Genomic DNA, 8,894 nt, shown 5'->3' with positions numbered 1-8,894 from the left:
AATAAATCTGAAATGTGAAACATAGCAAACAATGTATAAACCCAAGCTTAAATTGCCTCATCTACTTGTATAGTGCTTTTCTAGTCTTATTGACCACTCAAAGTGCTTTAACACTACATGTCATATTCACCCATTCACACACACATTCACATGCTGGTGGCTGAGGCTACTGTACAAGGTGTCACCTGCTACTCAGTAATCATTCACACACACGCACACACCGATGATGCAGCATCAGGAGCAATTTGGGGTTTATATATCTTTTTGGGGTTTATATATATATATATGTATCTTGCCCAAAGAGGGAACTGGGGATTGAACTGCTGACCTTCTGATTAGAGGACAACCCACTCTACCTCTGAGCCACAGCCGCCCCACAAAGTGGAAATGCTTCACAGTTATTGTGTCATCCTTTCGCAAGGGCCATGCTAAACTTCTCTGTATTGTTTCCAATTTTTCACATGTGCTGCCTGAGGAAGCACAAACCTGACTCTCTATGAAAAGAGCTGGCCATTGCTGTACCATCTGGCTGATGTCAGGATTGTCTTTGACAACTTCTTTTCTGTGAAGAGCAAATGTCACATCCATTTCTTCCTTAACAAGGGATCCATTTGGCTTGGTCTTCATCATTTCATTGACCAGGACCTGACAAGCTCCTTCAAGGTTATGGTCATCCATCCCTTCTGGATAATCTGGCAGGAAATTTATTTCCCCTTTCCTTGGCCTCTTGATGTCTTTGTTGGGAGGGTCTCCATTTGTATTTTACCTTCCACATTTACTAGCATTGACAGTGACATCAAGTAGACCAAACAGGCGCATTTTGGTTCTATAATTACCCATCTTGAACTTCAGGCTGTTCTTCCATCCATCTCAGCCAGAGGATGACCCTGATTCTTTAAGACACGGGTGTGTTTTTACTAAGGCTTTTGCAACAGCTTCAAAATCTTCCTTTGTTGGGTATGCTTTAAATGCATACATGGTCTTGGCCAATTTGTCCAAGATGTCACGTTTCAGCTCTTTTGTCACTTTGAGACAGGTTGCATCCTTTAGATACAGCCTTACACATTTCATTGTTAAATTCGGGATCTTGGTATTGTAAGGCAAAGTTGTAGTCGGTTTGGAGAGTGCCTCGGAGCCAGCCAATCAAATCTTCAAGTGTGTCTGGTGATGTTGTCATTGTCAACTTTATTATATCTCCTTCAGAGGTAATAACCCTCACGGTTAATTTCTGTTGGACAGCCATCTGGGGAAAAATGATGGACAGGTATTTAGCAAATAACAAATTGTTTCTGTGTCACCATGAGTTCTTCTTGTGCCCTGTATGCTGATAGTGAGAGGACATCATTTAACTCTGGCATCTTAACCACATACATAGAGGTGACATCATTACAGTGAAGTTGGTAAGATCTTAAATGCTCACACTACCATGCTGTCATTTTGTTGCAGACAAACACAATTTTTTGCATTAGCTGCAACCATCTTTTCAATCTGGGCAAATCCATGGAGACCTGAGCATAAGCCAGTAGAGAGTATCATGACTGGATGATACTTAATTCCATCCACACAGACAGATGACACATCAAGCACTGACTCAGGTGTTGTCATGTTTTGAGCAATTACTGTCTGAACTTTCAAACAGAAAGAGGCGAGCAAAACTGAGGTAACCTTTGTTATCTCAACCGATGGCCTGAAAAATGAGCTACAGTCAAGATGCTAACTGATTGCTTTCTTGTGTTTGGTGGCAAGTGTCATGGCAACATTTTTAAAGTTTTATGCATTGCGAATTGCCTGTTTAAAGAACTTATGCTTCCCCTCAAAGTGCATTGTCCAGACTTCAGACAGGGGACCAAATTTCCTCACAAGCTGAGAGTAATGTTGCACAAAATGATGCTTTGGCTTTAAACGAAAATCTGTAAATGTTGACTGCAGCAAGCGTCTGTGCTCTGCTATCTTACACTCCAGGAAATGCACGTCTCTTCAGTATGTCTTGGTGCCACAGTGAGCTCAACAATGTCTTTGAGAAGCATAAGAATTTCCCAAGTGTTGTTACCCACAGGGACACAGTGACCAATGAGAAGTGGCAGGAGCCTTAAGAGACACCAGTTCTCATGTGCATTTCCACAGATGGCTCTTTTGAGGAAAATCCCATTCCAATGATCTGAGGTTGGTTAGTTTTGTCAGTAAATGTGTAGTTAAAGTACCTGATGGCCTGATTCAGCATATCAAGTGGGAAATACCCCTTACCTATCAGGTCTGTAAGACACAGGGACAACTCAGTTGGAACAATGCCTTCCAGGATATCATACAAGATGTCAGGAAGGGAACCCGCTAACAACTTGAAAGTGCTCGTGATTCCTAGTTAAAGGACATGCTCCTTACATGACATATAATACTCAGCAAACCCACATGACAGACAGCTGAATCTAACTTGTACATCTGCACTTGACTGCTGATCCAGAGTTTTGGTGTGAATGCGGGATAACTGCACTTTTAGTGCATCTAGTGATTTAAATGTACACAGACATTCCTGATGTAAACAGGGAAATGGCTGTCTCCCAATTTTTATCCTATAATGTTTAAATTGCTGTGTTCTCTTTTCACAGCTAATAGGACAGTACTTACACTTCCAAAGCATTGTATTTTATCTACAGTTTGAGACTTTTAACTTTAAAACTGTAATGTTATGCTTTGTTGCTGTGTTTACAATTTCCCCTTTAGCCAAAATCAAGCAAATTTACGTTATGAAAGCCAATATGGTGGAAGCACCTGAACATTTTGCCTTACAATGTCAATATTTTGTCCCATGCACTAAAACTACCTAAGTTTTTAGTTAATTAACCATTACTGAATCTGTTTAAATCACAAGCATTTTTTAAAATATGTGTTTGCTATCGATATTTTAACGGTACTCACCAGATGTTGCTGGTTTGGGTGTTCAATGTGAAACGGTGTCCGCTGCACAACAGTTACAAAAGCAGCTAGATAGCAGGTAGCTAATGGGGTGTATTAACCCGTCTAAATAGCTGAGACACGTTTTTTACTGCTCACAAGCCGCCACTCCTGTGATCAAAGCAGCGCCGTAACATGACCGGTGAACTTCAGTGAACAGTCCCTCCTCCAATGAGAAAGGTAGTTAGCAAGCTAACGGTTAGTTAACAAGTAAAACCATCTGTTGAACTGGCAAACGTAAAAACAAGGTTTCCACTGCTCTCAAGGTTAAAACACCTTACCAACAATCCCTCGAATCCACTTGAAACAATAACCGCAGCATGTGCTAACAGATAACTGTTGCTGTATGCTGTTAAAAGACGCAGCTACACTCAATAAAATTTTAAACTGGGTTTCCTTTACAACTCAACATGGGTAAAGAGGTGTGGTCAAGACCAAAACTTAGCCTTTTAAGGCCATTAAACTAAAAGTTATTCACACATTCAACTTTGTCTAAAAATCAGTAGAATTTACTTTTATTGTAATGTCCTAAAACTTAAGTCATTTATGTATGGTTTAATTAAACCTTTAAGTAGATACTAAATCAAACTGTTCACAGGTCTTCTTATAGTCTCTGTGAACTTTCATGGCTGTGTCTTAAAGTCTCAAGCAGAGAAAGCTGACGATGTGAAAGCCAGGCTGATACTGGAAAAACTGGAAGACGATGAAGCTAAGACCATGGCCCAGCAGGACATGTTGGCTTTGCTTAAACAACAGGAGGCGTGTCAGGAGGAATTTACTCAAAGCATGAACACAGTGAAGGTACACTTTCACTCACAGTCATCTGTGTAACATCTGCTGGGGGAAAAAAAGAATAACAAAACTCAACCTTTTGTCACTTTATTGTTTCACACAGGATGAGATCTTGAAGCTTGGTAAATACAGACAGGATTTGCTGGACAAACTCAAGAGATGTGGAGCTGAACTGGAGGCCAGTGGGGCAGAGTCCACCAAACTAAAGCAGAAATTCAAGGTAGGAATGAAGAAATTCTTCAAACCAGCCCAAACTACCTAACAACTAACAACCTGTGACTGTATCAATTCCAGAGCATGGATTAGTAGCTAAACATCCTAATAATATATCAGTACATGGACATATCCATCAAGGAAACCATAACAAGAACAATTACAATTTCAAAGTATAAGATAAAATAGTTGTTCTCTTACTCAGTTAATTGTATTCCTCCACCTCTCCAGATCTGCGCCCAGATTCCAGACACTGAGGTAAAGTTCAGGGCTCAGAGTAAAGAGGAGAGGGATGATGACAGCCAGCCAATCAGAGCAGTGTTTGCCATTAGCCAGAGACCCACAGTGCTCCTGCAGGGAGGACAGGCACTGATCACCTTTGAGGAAGAAAAAGGTACATACAACTTTATCTCCTCTTCTGTGTGATACTCTGTGATATGATAAGTAGCTCAGTTCTTCATTTTTTTTCTAACTTTTGTTTTTGAATGTTTAATATTAAATATTCTATCTATTGTATGTAGTGCACAGCAGGAAGGTAGGAAGGTATGAAATATCGCATACCACCCAAGCTCACTATTGGTGATGGTTGTGGTATTTAAAATCTAAGGGGATTTGGTGGCATCTACCCATGAATTGGCGATTGCAACCAGCTAAAACTTGTCTATTGAGCTGATTCTTCTATATGGAAGTGAATTTTGGGGCCCATTAATTAAAGGAGAACAAATGAAAAATACATCTTGAATTCTGGAAAAATATTTTCAGATTCCACCGAAACTGTCCAAATCGTTGTTGCAGAGCAGAACTTTCCCCCCTCTTAATTAAAGTAAAAGAGAGGACAATCACATTTTTAAATAATTTATTAGTCAGATCCAGACTCATACTAACATTCAGCCTATTTAAGTCAAAATGATAACATGGAAATGATTCTCATCCCACAATTAAAACAGTTCAAAAACATTAAAAATGAAAATAGCCCAGGCCACATACCTTTGGTTGACTCTGACCGCCTGTGTAAGGTTAATTGGAAATTACAAAATAAACATACTTTCTAATTTCACCTCATTCATGGACTAAAGCTGCACTGCTTTTATTCTGAAGTTGTTTTTTTTTTATTCACGTACATAATGACGTAATACATATATCAAGACATGCGCGTGATTGAATTCTGCTCAGGCTAAAAAAAGAAAGGTAGATGCCGAATGTAGGATTTTCAACAAAAATTGGACTGCTAAGTATTTATTTACTGAAGTTGGAGGTAAAGCCGTGTGTTTAGTTTGCGGGGAGCAGATCGCCGTGTTTAAGGACTACAATTTGAGTCGGCATTACCAGACGAAACATGCAGAGAAATATAAAAACTTGACTGATGCTGAAAGAGCGCGAACATCGGAAGCTTTGCTAGCTAAGCTGCAAACACAGCAAGGTTTTTTTACCAAGCTTCATACATCCAGGGATGCAGCAACCAAGACCAGCTTTGTGATATCCCACAAAATAGCCAATAACAGCAAGCCATTCTCGGAGGGGGAGTTTGTGAAAGAGTGCTTGGTAGACTCTGCAGCACTAATATGCCCTGAAAAAACATCGAGCCCCACCCCCAGGCCTGGCTCCAGGGGGGGGCCCCGGTGACCCGCGTCCGGGCGAGGGGAACTCTGAGCCATTGATTGACATCATCATAGGGGTCTTGTGAGCTACACTTTGTCTGGTCCCTCCCCTAGGACCTGTTTGCCATGGGTGACTCTACCAGGGGCATGAAGCCCCCGACAACTGAGCTCCTAGGATCACTGGGACACGCAAACCCCTCCACCACGGTAAGGTGGTAGCTCAGGGAGGGGAGGAGTTTTTCAAACAAAAAAAATGTCACTGTTGTATAATGTTAATTATAAGCAGATTAATAGAAAAACATATGATGACCTGAGTAACTGGGACTTGCTCCCACTTGAGTTTGGTAGCAGAATAAGGACGATCAAGATGATCATCCTTCTAAGTGTGTATCCGAATGTGGATTGGTTTTGGCAGATCATACACATGTCTTCTGGTCTTTCCCATATGTTAAGGTTTTTTGGGAGGGAGTGGACCACTTAATATCAAAGATTTTTGACTTCAAAACTGATTTTTCTTTTGCATTTCTGTACCTTGGCATTATTCCAAAAGAACTCAGTAAGAGGGATACCTACTTTCTGAAGACCTTGGCTGCCAGCAAAAAAACCAATTACAAAATGCTGGTTGCAGAGGACCCCTTCCACTATTGCTCTTTTTGTCAGCATTGTTAATTCCATTTGCTTGATGGAAAAAATGACTTTCTCACTTAGACTTCAAAAGGGGAAGGGATATATTGGGAAAAATGGGATTTTCACAATAACCCTGTGTTTTAAATTTTGTCATTTGTGATTATTTGTTCAACTTATTATATGATAACGCCCAGAGCTCACCTGTTATATTTCCGCTTTGAAAAATCAAAAAATGATTTTAAAAAAAAGAGGACGGTCTTAAGTCTACCCGTAAAGTGGAAACAGTGTCTGCCTCCCTGACTGAAACTGGAAGATGGTTCCATAAAAGAGAAGTTGGCTGGTAGCTGAAGGCTCTGGCTCCCATCCTACTTTTGGAGACTTTGGGAACCACAAGTAACTCTATGGCAGATAGGATGGAGCCTGACCATTTAGAGCTTTGTAAGTAAGGAGGAGGATTTCAAAATCAATCCTGGATTGAAACAGGAGAAATATGGTCCCTTTTCTTGGTTCTCGTTAGAACACGTGCAGCAGCATTCCGCACCCGTTGGAGAGACCTAAGAGATTTGTTGGGGCAACCGAATTATAGGGAGTAACAAATGAGAGTAATCCAGCCTGGAAGTAACAAATGCATGTACTCATTTTTTGGCATCTGTTTGGTACAGGATATGTCTAATTTTTGCGATGTTACACAAGTGAAAGAAAGCAGTCCTAGAAGTTTGTTTTATATGGGAGGCAAAAGATAAATCTTGATCGAATAAAACTCTGAGGCTCCTTACAGTTCCTTGAGGCCAAGGTATTGCCATCTAGAGAATTTATATCCTTAGAAAGGGAGTTTCTGAGGTGTTTGGGGCCAAGAACAATAACTTCAATTTTGTCTGACTGCAACATCAAGAAATTACAGCTCATCCAGACATTTATGTCCTAAAGACATGTTTGAAGTAAAGATAACTGATCACTTTAATCTGGTTTCATTGATAGATACAGTTGTGTATCATCAGCATAACAATGGAAATTTACAGAGTGATTTCTAATTATGTTGCCTAGGGGAAGCACATATAAAGTAAAAAAGGATTGGTCCAAGCACAGAGCTGTGTGGCACTCTGAAGCAGACAGTATGCACGGAGGATTGATCATTGATGTGAACAAACTGGGAACAATCTGATAAGTATTATTTAAACCAGCTAAGAGTTGATGGTCAGTGGTGTCAAATGCGGCACTGAGATCTAATAGGATTAAAACAGAGACCAGACCTCTATCAGAGGCAATCAATAAGTCGTTAGTCATTTCTACTAGTGCCGTCTCTGTACTATGATGAACTCTGAAACCTGACTGAAAGTCCTCGAATAAACTATTGTCTTCAAGAAAGTCACAATGTTGATGAGCAACCACGTTCTCAAGGATTTTAGAAATAAAAGGGAGAGTAGATATCGATCTATAGTTAGTTAAAACCTCTGGATCGAGAGTGGGCTTCTTTAGAAGAGGTTTAATGACAGCTGCTTTAAAGGACTGTGGTACATAGCCTGTTAATAAAGACACATTGATTATATCTAATAAAGAATTGTCTGTTAAGGGTAAAACTTCCTTAAGTAGCCTAGTTGGGATGGGGTCTAACAGGCTGATGGCTTGGATGCGGAAATCAAATTAGTGAGTTGGTGAAGGTCAATGGGGGAAAAACAGTCCAAATAAATTCCAGGCCATGTTGCCTTATCCAAATTACCTGTGTCCGAGGTCTGACTCAGCAGCCTGCCTGCAAATCAATGCTCTGTGCTGTTAGTCTCTGCAACACTACATGTTCATCATGAACATGCAGGGAGCCAAACTCATTCTCTTTCATTTTCTCTACAGGGGACATTACACTGATCTTTCACTATATCTGCAACATAAAGTATTTTAAAATAGTGAGCAAATAATGATATGTTGTGTAGTTTAACCCCCGGGCTCAGAGTGTCGCTTCCTGCCGTGAATGTCAAACTGACAGCCTTCACTGCTGGAGGGCCGTAATCTGCTCCAATCAAAGATCTCTTTATGAAACCTCTCTCCACAGGCACTCTGGGGGTCAGCCACCAACACACAAGGACCTCTTCACGTGGAGAGCAAGCTAAGGATGAGTGCCAAAGCCACCAGTGACTGGGCAGTGCTGGTGTCGAGGGGCGGCCATGCCAGGAGAACAGTGGTCTGACAGTAGGCGGTAATGGAGGCAGAGTGTGTCAGAGATTTTTGGAGGGGAAGTATGAGGCTGTGTGTGTGTGTGTGTGTGTGTGTGTGTGTGTGTGTGTGTGTGTGTGTGGGTCGTGGAGGATGAGTGAATGCACTTAAATGTGAATTAATATTTGTGTAATTGCCAGCATCCTTAGCTCACAGACCACACACACACACACACACACACACACACACACACACACACACACACACACACACACACCACACATTTTAATGGTCTCATGCTGCTGACAATGAGAAGCAGATTGTTTTGTGCAATGAATAAAACAGGAGGCTACTCTTGTCTTTGTCCACAACATGTACTGACAACAAAAACAGCTGTGTCAAAATGTCAAAATCATGAGGTTGTTCTGCTTGTTGTTGTTGTCATGGTACCCTTCACATTAACAAAGCCTCTGTATTTTGCTTGTAATGTAATACAGGCTTTGTTTCCACTTGTGTTTGTAAATATTCATATTATTTATGACGTGTGTTTATAGTTCAGCTGTTGGTTTT

At 40.8% G+C, this 8,894-nt stretch overlaps 1 non-coding gene across 1 annotated transcript; it reads right to left on the bottom strand.

Moving 5' to 3' along the window:
• Positions 1-376: 376 nt before the first annotated feature.
• Positions 377-482, bottom strand: LOC121949647. Its single transcript, XR_006106270.1, has one exon. It is a non-coding gene; the product is annotated as a U6 spliceosomal RNA (small nuclear RNA).
• Between the last annotated feature and the right edge of the window lie 8,412 nt (positions 483-8,894).

This window comes from Plectropomus leopardus, chromosome 10 (genome assembly GCF_008729295.1).
Source record: "Plectropomus leopardus isolate mb chromosome 10, YSFRI_Pleo_2.0, whole genome shotgun sequence".
In the NCBI taxonomy this organism is placed as follows: domain Eukaryota; kingdom Metazoa; phylum Chordata; class Actinopteri; order Perciformes; family Serranidae; genus Plectropomus; species Plectropomus leopardus.
Note: the sequence above shows the minus strand (reverse complement) of the source record. Positions and strands in the feature narration are given on the sequence as shown.